Source organism: Corvus hawaiiensis, chromosome 13, assembly GCF_020740725.1.
Source record: "Corvus hawaiiensis isolate bCorHaw1 chromosome 13, bCorHaw1.pri.cur, whole genome shotgun sequence".
NCBI lineage: Eukaryota > Metazoa > Chordata > Aves > Passeriformes > Corvidae > Corvus > Corvus hawaiiensis.
The window spans coordinates 8,434,096-8,451,223 of record NC_063225.1 but is presented as its reverse complement, the minus strand read 5'-3'; the positions used below and the strand labels follow the sequence as shown (position 1 = coordinate 8,451,223).

Genomic DNA, 17,128 nt, shown 5'->3' with positions numbered 1-17,128 from the left:
TGTTTCTGCCCTCTCTCTGCAGAATGCCTTTAATCTTGCGTCTTTGTAATTCTGTTTCTCCGATTTTCTGTCTTTATTTCCTTATTTCTAAAGTTGTACCCGAAAGTCTGGATTGCAAACACGTCACCATCCAGCTACAGGCAGAAGAGCACAAAAAGCCGAATCCTCCTAATTCTGGTTTATCTTTTCTGGGGAGGAAAAACCAAAATCTCCCCGCAAAAGATATTTCTAATAATCCCTTAAAACAACCCATTTCTGCATGTTCGAATTATGTTATTTTAAATTCATTAGCCTTGTTTATTATCTTCAGGAAATTGCTTCCACTACCGCTTAGGTTTATTTTTGTGAGATAACCCTGAAATATTCCCAGCAGAGGAAAATACACCCCAAACGCATCACTCAAAAGTTTTTTTTTTTCTTCACACCCTCAAGTTCGTTGTTAATTTTTCGTCTTAAAATTCTCATCCTTCATTTAGAAAAAGTGGGGTCCACGAAAAATGTGGGGGTTATTTGTTAATTAGCTGGTTGCTTCAGATGGCAAGGTTAAAAAAAAGAATGTTTTGTTCATTATTGAGATGTCATTTGCCAGAGTTGCCACTGTCACATTCGGGAAGGAGCAGGGGAACGGGAAACTTTGGCATTTTCAAATACAGACTTTCTTATCATAACTTTAGCGATGCAAATCTCATCATTTTAGGCATTTTGCGGAAGTTATTTTCTACCTCCCAGCATGGCAAGCGCGGTTATGTTTTATTTCTGAAGAGATTGTGAAACTTCGGTTAGTCAGTGGAGTCCGAATCCTTTTTCATCCTTTCCAAGGAGAAAAATATATTCATCTTTCTTTTTTTTTTTTTTTCTTTCATACAGAAAAATTATGTAAATATATATACGATCAATTACCAAAGCCACATTTTCACTCCTTCTGTGTCCTCTCTTTACCTGAAGAAGCACACACGGCGCCACAGAAGTTAGTATAAAAATATCAATCCAACAAAAATCCATGTAGATGTGCAGTATCGGGGAATTTTTACTAATTTTTAGGACCTGGCTTGCAGAGCATCCAGGAGTAAAACGCAGAGGGAAACTTTTGGGCGGTTCGAGGTCCCAAGCACTCGCCTCGCAGCTAATTAGGAAAGAGCATCCCGGCAAGGTCCGATTTCCAAACCCATCTCGTTTCCTTTGGAAAGTTAGCCGCATCATTTCTTTTAGAAACCACAATAATTAGACCTGAGCTAACTACTCTTCCTCCTGGTCAAGAAATCAATAGCAATTAATTTGAAACAGCTGAGATGATAAAACACTTCCTATTGCACCTGACCTTGCCAAAAGAGTTATAAATAGAATATACTGAATATATGTTTTAACACAATTCCCGTTGTTTTAATCCTTGTTTTGCTGTTCTTCAGCTCTTAGGACACTTCTAAATTTTCTATTTCCTTCCGATTTTACAACTTATTTTTCAGACTTTAAACATATTTTATTAGAATGATTTAATGTTTTTAATAAAAAAATAACGGTACGAGACATTTGTAGCAAAAATCATGTAGTTACAACAAGTTCGAGTAAAAAATATAATATATCTCAGGGAAGCATATCGGATGAATGATACAGTATTAGACACGAACATACATGTAGCCAGTATTTTATCACTTGTGCACACTGTTTCAGAGGACATGGATTGATCTAAAATTGAAATTGTAGAGAAGAAGAAGGTGATGGGGTGGGAGGACTGTAAAGGGAAGAGATCAGAAACGTTTAGGTGTGGAGTATTAATTATGAAACACAGAACTCTCTTCACTTTTCTTTGCTCAGTAAGAAAGCCTCGTCTTCCCCCGCTCCCCCTCTTGCTCCTTCTCCCTCTCTTTTATTGGAAAGAGGATCCTAAATTCCTTTTGACTGATAGGAAGTTACAAGACAAGATGCTATTTTCCCTTTCTTTTCTGACAACTCTGTCATCCCCGGGATCATAGTCATGTCAGAGTGTCTGTCTGGGAGAAGAAGAAGAAGAAGGAAAAAAAAAAGCCAGTGGAGCCTGTGGCCATCTTTGCATCAAAATTTTACAGACCTCTATTTTTGATTGTGATCCCGCTGATCTGAGTTTGAAATGCGAACACAGCAAAGCCCCTAAGCCTTCAATCGTGTGAAATTTTCAAAAGATCTCTAGAAGCAATCTCAGGCTGTCTGACCCCTGACAGGCGGAGATCTCTTTATACCTCTCTCTGCCAGCACTTCATTTGTTGGAATATCTTTCAGATTTGCACCTCCAGATGACAACCTGAGTGTTTATTATGTGTATGAATCTGAAATCTTCACTGCAGTACAAAGGAGATGTCTTAAACATCATGTTTAATTTCAGATCATAATTACCTGCTCCTCTTTTGCTTCTAATTACCTATTCCTCCTTCCTCTCTGTGGCGTGTTGATATTTTGTTGATTCTCCCTTTTAATCAGCCTTTCTAGCTTACTTTCTTCTTTTTCTTTTTTTTTTTTTTCTTTTTTTTTTTTTTTTTTCTTTCCCAAATCGTATTAGTTTAGTCCACGGGGGAATTAAACGTGTCACGGTGGGCACACATCATGCCTATGTGGCGAGATAAAATTCTAGCCATAAGTGTGTGCTCCCTATGGCTCTCTGTATATATGGATGTGCTCTGGAGAAATAATAACTATTCCTGCCATTATAATCCAGGTTGTTAGTATGCTTCATCTCCCATTAATCTTTATACATCAATTTAAATTGGCAGCAGTGTTTATGTTTTGTCCCGTGACGTAGCAGCAATGTCATTTGATAGCAACCAAAGCAGCCGAAGCCCTTTAGCGTCCCTCCTTTCAAGACAGCAGAAAGGGGGGGTGGGGGGTGGGGGGGGAGAATGGGAAAAATATAAATAATGTATTTTAAAAACCCCAAACATCTCTAACTTTCCCCCTTTTCTTTAAGGGAACGTTTATGCCTCCTTCCCACCCTCCTGTTCACCTGTTTAAAGAAACCCTCTGTTATCCAGGCTCTTTGGAGGGGGAGATGGAGCTGCTGATGCCGACCCTGGTTATTTTTATTACATTTTACATTGTTGGCGTTAATTTCTCAGGTGGAACAGCCGTCCATTGAACAGCATGGTAGGTGTCATCCCAAATGCCCAGCTCATTTGCACAGGCTGGCTAAGGTAGGATCCCGCCTTGCTCTGCAGCTTAAAAAGGGGGGAAATAAATTACTCTTGTGGGATGGCAAAAGCCCCCAGAGGTGGGAGGCTGGTGCGGGATCCCCGGCGTCCACCTCCTCCCCGGCGACCTCCCATCTCTTCCAAGGTGCTTAGGAGTTGAAGATAATTTTTTTTCTATGGGGATTTCACATCATTTGTCCCTACCCCGATGCTGCAGACCCGTGGTGTTGCTCTGCTGAACTTAAGAAAATATCTCCTCCTTGGTTTAATTTGCCCGGAAAACGCTTTGCCTACGTGTTCAGCTGTTTCTGTGTTTATCCATTTTTCCCATAAAACTTGTATTAAAACAAAATGTTACTTTTCTTTCTCTCAGGAGCTGTATATAGAGACCCTCCCTTTTTGAAATAGACCGCAGGGACTGTCATTAGATCAGATGGCAAGCCTTTATAGAAAGTGTTTTGCATAATTACATACCAAAGCCAGAATAGTCACCCTCACATTTTATGGGTCACAAACCATCAACAATTGGCACATTATTGTCCAAGAAACCCAGTCCATTCACTGATAGAGAAAACTAGACTGCCTAATCTAGAACTGAAGAAGATTGAAATTTCTTCTAACAAGAACCCAGAGAAGATTATTTTCAAACTGACAACGTGTTTACATATAGTTATAAAGTTCAGAGGACCGGTGGGAAGAGAGAAAGGGTATAAACCACTAAACATGATTAAGAATCGCACAGTGGCCTAATATAGATGGTTCATCAAAAAGGAACAGACTGAAAGCTCCCCCCCCCCCCGCCCGCCCCCCCGACAGCCCCTCTCCTTTTCAGATCTGTTCCCTTTTCTACCGTTGTGATTCAGTAATTAAGATATTCTTATTTGGACAGACAGCTCCTCTGGTAACTGAATAATATTAGTTCCCTTTGATGTCAAACTTTTGACAGTTATCACACTAGCATTGGGCAATTTAGCACAAATGCCCTCTTCTTTTTTTTTTTTTTTTTTTTTAAGGGGGAAAAAAAAAGTCTTTGAAGAAAAGTAATAAGTGTGATCGCTATCAGCAAATGATGTAAATCTCAGTAGACAGGCATCCCTGGGTATAAATTACATTTTGTTGTATATAATGAAGCGAGTTTTGTTTTTGCCTCATTCCCTTATCAATGTCCAAAATTAAGGCAATAATCCCACTTCCTTCACACCAATTCACCACAGTCTCTCTCCCCCCTGATTATTTTCTTTTCTTTCACAGAAAATTGGACGGTTTTCCAAGCCCTCCCTCCCTCCTTGCCTCCCTACACCCCCCTGCCCCGCTTCCCACCCACCCGGCACAGCGCGGAGCCACCGGCGCTGCGGTGCGGGGGAGCGGCGGCAGCTGCGGGCGGAGCGGGGCTGCGGCCCCAGCCCCGGGTCCGCGCTTCACCTGAGCCCCTAAAGCCTCGCCCCGAAGCCACTCCTTTTGCCACGGGCAAAAAAAACCAGCAACCCAAACCCCACAGCCCTTCGCCTGTGGCGCCTGGCAGCAGCGGGGAGTAGTAGTAATAATAGTCATAGTAATAATAATAATAATAATAATAATAATAATAGGTGCGTCCCAGGGCTGGATTTGCGAGTGGCGTGGAGCCCGGTTGGCCGGGAATAGAACTGGTTCCTGCGAGGAGCAGTGAAAGAGGCGGGGGATGGATTGCAGACATTGCAAGATCCCGTTCGGGACGTTGGGAGAAGGGGTCTCCTGGGGGCTTCTCGCCTCTCTCCAGCATCCCCTGTCCCCGAGCAGGAGAATTTCACTGCAGCATTAGGGATGAGCCCCCCACTTGCCCCCGCGCTAGGCAAGAAGCCTCCCCAGTACCGGGTGGAGATGAGGTGGCAGAGACTGATTTATTCTGCTTTTTTCATCATAACTTTGGTGGAGGGGGGAGGGATGGGGGGGGGGGGGGGGGGCGGGGAAGCCAGCTCTCGCCAGGTTTGCCTTATCGCGAGATCTGGGCAATTAAAATAATATGAAATGAAATGAATTTAAAAAAATATAATAAACCCACCCTTCAGTTCTTAGTGGAGGTGTATGGAGGGAGGTGGGGGAGGGAAGAGGATGCAGCTCCCTGGCTGCAATGTCCTCGCTAATCCCACGGTCCCCGGGACAGCTGGGTGGAAGTGGCGTGTCCCCGTGTACCGCCAAGCCCCATCCCCGTCCTCCCCATCCCTCTGCTGCCTCACGCAGCGACCGCCGGCACCGGCAGCACAACGAGCCGCCCCGCCGGGGGCGAAGCAGCGACCCCCGGTCTCTCCCCAGCGCTCGCCCCCGGGACGGGGGTGCCACCCGTGGGCTCCTCCCGGCGCGACACAGGCGGCCCCGGCCAGCCCTCCCTTCCCTCCCCGCCTAATTAGCAGCCGTGGGGAGCGCCCTGATTAATTTAAATGCTTTTTGTAACACTGTAAGGGCGAGAGCCATGTCTGCGGCCGCAGACGGGTTATATTATTTTCGGGCTCAGGTTTCGGTCGCCCGGGAAGGGGGGAAGCGCGGCGGGGTCGCTGAGGATGCGCTTATGCTTCCCGGGAGATAACGTCGCCCCCAGCATCGTCCCTCGCCCCCAGGGAAGCGGCCAGGCTTTTCTGGAAACTTTGCTCCAAAAGGGTATCCTCGTGTTGTGTAACATTTTCCGAGGATTTTCATTACACGTTCAGCCAAAGGTAACACAATCAGAGAGGGGAAAGTTTCTTTCCGTGGCCTTTTTCCCGATGCCGGCACCCCGGGGCTGGGCGGGCCGGGGACTCGCTCGCCCGAGGCGAGGCCATCTCCGGGTCGGTGGCTCGAAGGGTGTGAGAGAAACTGGGCCCAAGTCGCCCCACAAACTCCTACCGTAAAAATAAATCTTCGCCTGCCGCTGCCTCCGCATCCTCCGTGCAAATAAACCTCGGGGAAAACTCCCCGAGGCTCCTGGGAAGTCCACGCAGGGTGTCGGGGGAGGGAAGCGCTTCTCCCCAGCGCGGCGGGGCAGGGCACGGCTGGGTCGTGCTGTGGGACAGGCAGGGTCCCCACTGAGCCCCGCACGACCCGGGCCGGCACCCACATATCTCCGCTGCCAAGCGCGGAACCGCTCCTGTCGGACCCAGCCTCCCCCGCAGCCACCAGCTGCTGTTTTAAACTGGGGGGACGGGGAGTCACTGGGGCAATCTGCACTTGCAACAGGTATAGAAGTATTGTACCTTCCTCCCGAGCTTTTCTCTAAAGAGAGAGGTTATTTAATTTTTTTTTCCCGGGAGAAAGAGGTCCCAGCAGAGGATCTATTGTTTTTTCTTAGGTAAAAAAAAAATAAGGAAGAAAAACTTATCTGCGTCTCCATATTTTTCAAGGATAAAGACTTGAGAAGTCTTGTAAGAGACAGCTTCAGCTTCGGAAAGAGTGTAGTCAGCCAAGGAACTTCAAATAAAGTCCTTGAGCGGTGAAAGAGAAAGTACGGAAACTTTCCCAAAGGTCACCTTTAAAGCAGCAGAGAAACTTCTCTCCCAAGTTCTCTGCTCTGACATTTCTCGGGGGGGTGAGTGCGCCGAGACTTGCCTAAAATCGATAACACTTTATAGAAAGAAGCCCGGATAACATCTCAAACACTCCCCCACCCCAATTCGCAGCCCATGGCCCGCGTTTGTGGCCGCCGGTCCCGAGGTGTGGCCGCGACCACCCCACGCACCCGCTGCCACCGCCCGCGGAGCGCGGCGCTCGGGCGCGTACCTCTGCCCCTCGTCACCTTGGGGGAAAAAAAACAAGGACTGGAAAAACCAAGGACAGTTATCAGCGCAGGGAAAGGAAGAGCAGCGCTTTGATTTACATTGTCTTCAGGAAAGAAAAAGGTGGGAAAAAAGGCAATTAAAAAAACCCATCCCGGCCCTGAATCCCAGGCAGAGATCTCGTCGTTTGTTTTTCTATTTACAACTTATTTTAAAACCATTTTACAAACTAAAAAAAAAAGAAGACGTTTATAAACCCCCGGGTGGTATTTTTATTTCCCAAGAGTAGAGGCAAAGCCTCCGCACCCTGTCCCGGGGCTGCAGCCCGGAGCGAGATTTGGGAAGGGTGCAAGGAGAGCCTGCGGGAGCGAACCCTCCGCACATACAACCGGTCATTGATTCGTTCCTAGTAATTCATGAGAAAGGAGCGTCAATTCCTTCCTTTGCGATACTTTTCGGGTTGCAGGCGAGACCGAGAAGGGACGGGAGGAACTGGCGATATCCTCCTCACGCTTCCACTTGCTTCGCTTACGAAAATTGTCTTTTTCCGAAAAGAATCGACCTTTTCCTCTTCTGTTATTCCTCCCAATTTTTTTTTCCATTTCTTTCCCTTTTTATTTTTTTTTTCCACACTGTGCCTACAAGCATGCAGGTAATAAATGAATCAGGTAAAGGAGAGGAAATGGCCCATATTTATTTTGAAAACCTTCCTGGTGGGGCCTGTGGGTTCGGTACAAGGATCGGTTTGGCCTTAAATACCAGTAACGCGGCGAGACTTTTGCTCGAAAGGCCTCTAAAACTGACGAGGAGGAAAAGAAAAAAAAAAAATAGCTGATGCCTCCCTTTCCCAGCTGGATGTTGGGGATCGTTTAAATTCCCCTTTTTCTCTTCGAGGGTCCATAATAAAAGCGGTGAAAATGACACTGGTTTCCGCACAAGGAGGAATGTTTTGTTGCTTTAACATTGTTATTTTTGGCGGCGGGTGAGGCTTGGGGAAGGCGACAGCACCCAAAGCCGCTGTGCTCCTGCAGCTCCTACTGCGACACTGTATTAACTCCTAGTTAAGCCAGCAAATAATATTGTTCATTCATCTTTTTCAAAGTTGATTTATAGCAATCGACAGGTTAAAGCGTCATCTGACTTCATTACTTTTAAAAGCTGTCTATTTCAGAACTGTCACTTTTCATCACTTAAACCGAATAAACGGTTGAAGAAATGAATTGGGAGAGACTTGGAGATCGTGTTTATAATTCTTTGTCTCGACGTTAACATTCCTAATGACCTGACCTGCATGAGGAACCTGCGTGCCTAACGCCGAGATTAAAAACAATAATAAAAAGAAAATCAACATCAACCCACCAGCCTCCAAAAGTTACAGGAAAGGCGAGGAAGTGGGGACAGAGGAAGAGCAGGACCGAGATGCTGCACTCGCACGGAGGAAGCATCATGTATGATCACACATGTGCCCACGTACGGAGATGTGGAAGTTAGCACTGGGTTAGCAGTAAATAATTCTCCTGTGTCCGTTTCTTCCTCACACTCCTATGGCGGCTGTTTAAAATGGGGGGGGGGAGGGGGGGGAGTGGAGGAATAACAATAATAATAATAATAATAAATTAAAAAAAAAAAACATGAAAGGAAACGTATCTCGGATCCTTTTAACTCACTGAGTAATTTTCATACACTACTAAGACTTTTTATTTTAAAGCGACTAGCGATCATCTCCGAGAAGGTTGCAGGTATTGTAGGGAAAGGAAAGACCATAAAAGAATTTTTTTTCAAGTTTTTTAGAGACCGTAAAACAGTAAACAAAAAAAATCTAAATCAGAGAAATGCAATCCTCAATGACAGCACGCGTCAAAGCTCCCAGGAGTTTCCCTGTCCACATAAAAACCGGCGGCTCTGTGTTTGCTCCCCATGCTGGGAATTCACCTTTGTGGGAGTTCTTCTCCCTGCGCGTCCAGGTTCCCGCAGCGTGTTTGGCTCTATAAAACTGTTGCCAATAACCTGCGTTTATTAATAAATCCGAACCAGAGATGCTTCCAGGGGGCAGAGCTGTGGGAGAGGGGGAATTATTTTAAACAAAGCAGACAGGTTGCTCCCTACCTTTGCTCTCTCTTAACGCCGGGTGCAAGAGAGCTAAAATAATAGTGACCACCCTAAAAACGGAGCAGAGGTGCCGGGAGAGCCGGACCCCGCTCCGCGGCCGCGCAGGAGGGGGGCTGCGCAGGGGCGTGCGGAGAGCGCGGGTGCGGAAGGTGCGTGCTGCAGAGCACTGCGAGGGGGATCGTGGGGGTCAGAGGGCGGCGGGCCGCCACCGGGCGGGCTGGGTTCTAACAAAAATATGTATTATCGGCTAGGATGGTGGGTTTTGGTGGGGTCACCCCGCTGCGCGCCCGCGGGGCGCCCGCGTCCCCCCACGCCGCCTCCCGCCGCGCTCCCGAGCGCCACCTCGCTGCGCTGGGCGCTACTGCAGCCGCGCAGCCGCGCAGAGCCCACGCACCTGCGGGGCCGCGCGTGGGGAGGCGGAGCGGGGGCACAGCGCCGAGGGCACAGCCCCACGCGTAACTCCCGCCGCCAGGCCTCGGGCCAGCCGTAAAGAGAACAGAAAGGGCTTTCTCGCTTTCTTTGCAAGATTTTTTTCTTCCCCCTCCACGCTGGAGGTGGCCTGACCTTGCAGGGAGATTGAGCTCAGAAGTGTCCCGGAGCACAAACTACTGCGACAGGATTGGACATGCAGTTTAAAAGGGCAAAATCGAAGGAGCCCTTTCTGCCTTCTGTGGCCCGGGCGCTCAGGCAGAGCCTGCCGCAATTTCTGTACCAAAAAAAAAAAAAAAAAAAAAAAAGGCCTTAAGTACTATTAACTACTTTGTTTGGATCAAAATGAATCTTAGAAGCCAGAGCCATTTCCTTATGGACCACGTACAACTGCTATTTCTCAAGATAATTTAAAATTTTTAATCTGTTTGTTTTCCCCAGGAAAAAAAATTTAAATGGTAAACCCCCCAAACACCAGCGTTAGCTGATACAGTCCGGAATTCCCACATCGCTTAAGGGAATAATCATAATAATAATGGAATAGGAAGCAGTGAATAATGCAATGTAAAGAAGATGGTGAAAACGTAAAGTCTCGCAATAGTTCCAGCACTTGGAGGACTGATTTGGGAAATTACTAAAAAGAAAAAGGAAAAAAAAAAAAAAAAAAAAAAAAGGCCCCGGCAGGCTCACAATAGGGACAGTGTCACATGCGCATTTCAAAACACCCCGCGGATCTCTCCGCGGGCTGGGTCGCAGGCAGGTGGTGCGCGGGGAGGGGGATTTGGGGGGATCAATTTCGGTCCTACTGAAGAGGAAGCAGCGGCACAGGCACGGAGGAAAGGAAAGTCCCCATCTCCCAAGCTTTTGGTGGCTTTGGGTGACAACGGAGGGCAGACATCTCCCGGATCCTCTTCGCCCTCCCGTTTACAGAGAATTCCTTCCCACCAGAACACATGGCAGTTGTTTAGCATGAAACGTGCTATTAAGTATTGATTAAGAGCATCCACATGTTATTCCGAGAATGTAAAGAGCTATTAAGAGCCATTTGACTTTACCAGAAAGTAGCGAATATTAGTTAATGAGTAATGGAGAAAATAGAGAGGTGCGGGGCGGCGGGCCCCCGGCCGGCCCCAGCACAATTGGATTATTTCAAAGAAAGCAGAAGAGAAGAGAAAAATCGGTCTATTTTTTAATTCCAGCGAGAATTTCAACCGGGAACAATATAACCCAACAGCTGCGACAGGTGGAAGAGAGATAATTGAGCAAAGGTTGCTTTTGACAATTAATATTGCGAGGAGATAATGTCCCCGGTCGGGGTTTGTTAAGAGCCCGGGGATGCGAAGGGGCAATGCGGCGGGTGCAGCAACAGCCAGAAATTATGAAAAGCATTCAGAATTATGGAGAAGGCAAAAAAACCCCAACAAAACAGGAAGGTGAAAAGGTTGGGAAGAAATTCCCCCCGTCCGGTGCGGACAGCGGATCCCCCAGGCTGAGAAGTTGCCCGTCCTACCACCACCTTTTTTTTTTTTTTTTTTTTTTGTTAAGAAAAGAGGAAAAGAGTGTTTCAGGTAGACAACTTAATGCCCGGAGTCTTTTTTAAAAAATGCTTTTATTGCTATTGCACTTCCTACCACAAGATGCAGAGCAAGTCAGCGGAGTTTGTATTACAACTATGTCATAATGTTTCACTGATGCAAAACATGTAGCCAGAGGGGGTTGCTAATGATTCCTGGATTAGAGAGAGGGAGAGCGAGAAGTGAGAAAAAGAAAACCTGGTTTCTTTTTTCTTTTTCTTTTTTTTTTTTTCTTAAGCTACGTAAAACCTGCCCATTAATACCCAGCCCTTGCGACATCTCAGTATCTCGCACAGACACGCGGACATGCCATGAGCCTTTTAAACACCGCAAACGTTTTGCATATTCCACCTATTAATTATGTTTGCAGCCTATTAATTTCAGGAGGCTCTTTTCAAGAGAAGACAACTTCCAACTTTGTATCTGTGTGGGGGGCGGGATGCTCCAGGAGCTGGGGATTTCCGCTCGGGGTGAAGACCGCTTCAAAGTTACCCTACCGCTGCCCCCCAAAACCTCTCCCCTCTGCCCAGGATGTGCAAAACATCTGTCCTGGCTGCTCCGGGCGCGGACTGGCTCCTCTCAGAGTGTGCACGGTCCCTGGGGAGATGAAGAGGGAGGTGGGAAGGAGAGATGTCGGGATTAAGGAACATCCCGCGGAGACGCCACCCGGCGCTGCAGGGCTTTCCTCGCCCTCCTCCTGCGCTGGGCTCTAGGCCCGGTCGCAAAGGCTCTCCCGGGCAGGGTGGGAGGTTTGGGAGGAGGGGGGTGCTCAAAGCAGGGCGCAGAGTCCTCCTGCACGGTGAGCAGGGAGAAGTGGGGTCGGCCGCCCGGAGCAGGGGCTACGGAACCGCCGGGCTCGGGGTGCCCGCTCCCAGCCTCATGGTCCCTGCTCCCCGCAGCCTCTCCACCAAGGCTGCAGCTGGAAAAGATTTTCCCTATTTGACAAGATAGTTTTCTTTTTTCTTTCTCTCTCTCTCTCTTTTTTTTTTTTTCTTTTTTCTTTCTCTCCTGACAATGAACCTCTGAAACCCGTTCAGGGAACGACGAGCGTTCCGAGGAGCCGGACAGTGCCCAGACAGCCCGGGAACCAGGCGGGGGAACCACTGCCACCTCTCCTGCCCCGGCCACCACGGGCTGAAGCCAGCTCCATCCTTCCCGCAGGCTCCGGGTGCGATGCTGGCCTCCGTCCTACTCCTCTTCCCCACAGGGGCAGCCCCTCCGGCTCTGTCACTCTCCTCGGAGTTGCCCGGTCCCATCCCTGTCCCCTCCGCCCAGCTTGTCGTCAACCTTGCAGAGAGGCCCGATCAGGCCCGGCGGGCGCTGGGAGGGACCTGCGGGGCCAGGTGGGACCAAAGAGCCCGAGACCTGTAGCATCCTCGGGAAAAGGCAGAGGCGAGGAAAGGGCTCGGGTCATGGTTACAGCCCCTGAGATCTGCCGGGCAGGCATTAGCTTTGCCCCTAAATCCCGCCTAAGCAGGACCCGCGGGCAGCTCCCAGCCCTGGAGCTCGACCCCGACCCCGCGGCTGCCACCAGCCCCGGGCACCCCGCCGGGACGGGCAGCGGCAGGAGCTGTCCTGCCCTTTTATCTCCGGATTTCGCTCAGAAGAGATGAAAAATAAAAAGTTTCAAATGTGACCTACTTCCATCTCCCCCTCCCCCTTCCCTTCAGATATTCACGTCATCTATTAAGGGAGGGTGGGGGGGAGAAGGGAGAAGCTAAATTTACGAGGTCTGGTGGGTTCTGGAGTCTGGGTGCTGGGAAACAGGTGTTGGCAGTTCGCTAGAGTGTCAGTCAACTTTTGGAGATGAAGTCATTAGGGAGGTAGTCTCCTCGGAACAATCTGGTGGTTTCAGTCGGAGTTAATTTATACCGAAAAAAAAAAAAAAGAGGGAGAGATGGGGAAAAAAAAAAAAAAGGAAAGAAAGGAAAAAATAAAAGAGCCTGTAGAAATACCGAAGGGGACAAACATAACGAGAACAGATTCACACTCCCACAGATTATGCCACTTGGAAGTCACATCCTGAGAAAAATAGCCGGCTCTTGCACAGCAGCGTCGCGGGGCGGGCGGGGGCTGCGGCGGGGGGCGCGCCGGGGCGGCGAGGCTGGGAGGGCACAGCCAGGGGGACAAGAGGTCCTGTCCACTCCCCGGGCCGCCCCGCACCTCCACCGCCTGCTCTCCGGCTCCCAAGGCGACAACTGTCCGGGAGACGACTGGCCAGGGTCACCTTCTGCCTGTGTCTCCCTCCCCAGCCCGCCGCCACCGAGGCTGGAAATTGCCGGTGACCCTGAACTGTTCCCGGCTGTCTGTGAAAAGGCCGGCGATCCGCGGGCCGAGACAAAAGGTTTCATGTGCACAAACACAGTCTCCTTCAGGCCTGAGCACGGCGCTGCTCGGAGCCGGGGCTGGCGGCCGCTCCGTGCCGGTGAGCCGGGGGGCGGCGGGGGGCGGCGGGGAGGGGGGCTCCGGCAGCGCCGGGGTGGGAGAGCCCGGCAAAGGCGTGGTGCGAGCTCTGCCTGCGAGGCATCATGGCATATCATGTGCTTCAAAAGATGGGGGGGGAGGAAAGGAATGATGCTCAGATCCCATCGCCCACCCCCCTTTGCAGTTGGGTGACAAATCACCTCCGTTGTATCAACCACTTGTTTCTTTTAGTATCGCGGGGAAAGATTTCATTAATGCTCCTCCAGCCCCCCCCCCCCTTCCCCCCTCCCCTCCCTCCAAATCTATTTTCTTGCTCAGAGTGTGTCTTCTAATCATAATTAAAATCGTCTCATATACATCGGCGTCTCTTGTGTGCATATTGAATTGCAGGTGACTGGGCGGAATGTTATTTCACTCGTGTCTCTCTCATTTTTACATTTACACTCACACGAAAACAACAACGACAACAACAACAACAGAAGGGAAAAAAAATAAAGCAAAAAGCAAAAAGCCCAGCACCCAGCGCCCCCTCCCCGGCCGCAGATAAGGTGTATCGTGAACGGCGATAGAAAGGCGATAGTCACGATCGATGGTTTACCAGGCAGCCGTCATGCATCACGTTCAACCCCACGGCCAGCCCGCTACTTCACTTAATATAATTGAGGTTAAAACTGAAGTGGTGGCGGAGGGAGCCGGTGTCGCTGGGTCGCAAGGACAGCAGCGGGATCTGCTGCCCCGGCTCAGGCACGCAGGGGTCACTTCTATTAAGTGATTTCCACCTTATTTCCTATATCCTGGTCTTTAGGTGCGGGCTGCACATATGCGCGGCGGTGCGCGTAGGTTCCGCTCTGGCACTGGGCAGAAAGCTCACGCAGATGACCTTTTTCCTTTTTTCTCCTCTTAAAAGCAGAGAAAGATGATCTCCGCGCCGTTATTTACAGCCACGTAATTAAGTCAATATGATGGTTTCGAACCAGAATCCCAGTCCCACTCGCGGTGGAGCGAGAGGGGCTGAAGCCAAGTTTATTGTCTATCACTTCAAGGAATGGGGGTTAATTTAAGCGCTATTACTGTTATTTCTCTGCGTCTGAGGCCACAAGCAAAGCATAAACCGAGGTGCTGGGTGTTTATTCCAGGCGATGTGACAGTCTGGATGCAAGGCAAGGAGGGACTGTGGGAGAGTTCAGGCGAGGACTGAACCAGCCCCACAAGCAGGGCTGAAAACCGTGTCTTCTTTTTCTTCCAGGCTTACATGAGGGTTTATCACTTGTTTCTTTTCCTTTATTGATTTTTTCCTCTTTTTTTTTCTCTTTTCTTTCTTTTTTTTTTTTCCCCAGACAGATACGCTTTGTTAATTTTATTTCCCGACACCGTATTCAGCCTCTGCGCCTTAAAGTCCTTTAAGCGATAGGTCCACGTTTATACCTCCTCTGGAGCAAATGCAAAATACACTTCAGCTTAAGGGTTGGAGAAAAACCTTCTCCGCAAGCAGAAGCTCTGCTGAGCAGCCTGGTGCTGCTGATTATATAGTGCAACTTGAAATGATCTCAGCCGGTGGAATATTAATCAAATCAATCAGGGTTGACAAATGAGAAATATTTGAGGGAAGGTGGTAATTTACAACTTTGTTATTAGTTAAGAATCTCCCGCCTTGTAAGAGTAATTAATAACTCCTGGATGGGAACAATTTGGAGACGGCAAGAAGACAGCGTCTTGAAATAAAACAGGATAAAGAGAGGGGTTGAGAATGAACTGCATCTCCGTGGAAGAGAAATTGCAAATGATTTTTTAAAAGATGTCTACAGGGGCATTATATATATAATACGTATATAATGTATACACGAGTATAAATATGGCATAATCAGGCCAGCGAGCGAGGGAGACTGGACAGGAGATAAATACTGAAAAAATAAATCAAAACATTGATTCTTGTGGTCACGTCGCCCATCCAAAGATGAGATGAAACGCTGGGTTTCAAAGTACTTCAAAGAAATGATCCCCAATATGCAAAAGTGCAAGTCAGAAACCAAAGGAGTGAGTCCAGAGTGATTTGAGAAATGTATTTTCCCGCTTCTCTCTCGTTCACCCACACTCCCCCTCTTTAATGCCTGATAAATGTGAAGACCCCTTTTCTCCCCAACTCCCGCTCAGATGGGAAAACTCAATTGTCTGCAATGTTTATAGTGTTAACCCTACTTATCTACAGAACCCTCCCCTCCCCACCCCTCCCTTTTCACTTTCCATAGACACACATTGATTATTAGACTGTATGGACCCCCCTCCTTTTCCACAACCCCACCTTCAACAACTGACCAAAATAATGACTTGTTGGGAAACTATAAATCATTTTCGTGTTTCAATCCCTGAAGACTCTATTTAAGTAAATAGGCTTACTGTGAAACAATGCATAGATCCAAGTCCTTCTCCGGATTGCTTCCAAATGCTGCCATCTCCAAAACTTTTATTTACAAGAGAAGAAGAGGAAGAAGGAGGGGAAGGATAAAAAAAAAAAAAAAAAAAAAAAGCAAACCAAACTTTGGCAAACTTTATCTCTTCTTTATTATAAGCTTCAGCCTCGCCTTGGTAAGCCCCAGCCTGCTCTACAAAAGGTGGCTAGAGATTGAGATTTATTGGTTTCCAAATGAAAAGATTCATTCGATATAAGAGGTTAACTCAAAGTTCCTTAAACCGTGACTAGCATTGGCAAGGAGCTTTGCCTAGTCAGCACAAAGGCAGTTCAAAGAAACCTTTAAAAATACACACAGATATACATACACACAAACACACTCTCACACTTTAGCCTCAACTGCAATTTTCTTTTCATTTTTGTTTCTTTCTGCCATTACAAAGCCCTGAGCCCCTTTGTAGGTAGCTGGAGGGTTTTTTTTTTTTTTCCTCCAAGCTGAACTTTGCCATTTCGGTGTTGACCAACCCCCTTTTCTTTTGCGACCAGTGAATGAAAAGACTCGAAGAAAAAAAAAAAAGATTAAGAAGTAAACGGGGTGAGCAAAAGAAAAAAAAATTCCTTCTAATTTATAGCGAGCAGAACAACGTTTAAAAAATAATACAACACCAAAGAAAACCCCAAATCCGTACAAAGAGGGGGGGTCAGGCAAGGTGACACGGGAGAGAAAGGCAGCGAGCGCGCCCCACGCTGCCGGGGGTGCTCGGAGCGGGCTGTGAGGGTTTGGGGTGCTGTCACCACACATGTCCCCGTGTCCGTCTGTCCGTGTGTGTGTCCGTGTGCGCGCCCTGAGCCGCACACAGCGGCTGCGGGCTGGAGGGCTCCGTCCTGTGTGTGGAGCCTGAGCTATGGAAATGGTAATGAGGGAAAATTAACCCGGCCGTTTGTTACATTGCAGAGAGATCAATGCCTGACCCGGGGCTGAGGGATAGCTTACTGCTGCAGGAAAGATATGAGATAATCGCTCCGAAACACACTGGTGGCGGGGACAAACAGGCACCCATTTGAATATCAGTAGAAATAATAATAATAATAATAATAATAGTAATAATGTCATCAACAACATTAAGCTCTCGCTAGAGCGTGCGAGGAGATGGAGAGCGGAAGGTGCTCAGAGCAGCGCTGGTGCGCTGCTGGGGCTGCGGCCGGTGCTGTCCCGGGGGACGGTGCGGACCCCGCAGCCCGACCCGCCCGGCGCCCCGGCCCCGCCGCTCCCGGGGGCTGCCACATCCCCGGAACGGGATCGGAGCG

The 17,128-nt window shown here is 48.5% G+C and overlaps 1 long non-coding RNA gene across 2 annotated transcripts in view; it reads right to left on the bottom strand.

Annotated features, from left to right (window-relative positions):
- The window catches only part of LOC125332842, a 32,805-nt gene extending 16,895 nt beyond the window's left edge, over nucleotides 1–15,910 (bottom strand). The window contains exon 1 of one of the 2 annotated variants that reach the window (XR_007206629.1): nucleotides 15,808–15,910. This is a non-coding gene — a long non-coding RNA (uncharacterized LOC125332842). Of the gene's footprint in view, nucleotides 1–6,011; nucleotides 6,560–15,807 lie in introns of those variants that run through there. The other variant, XR_007206631.1, reaches the window with a different exon arrangement.
- Nucleotides 15,911–17,128: the final 1,218 nt, after the last annotated feature.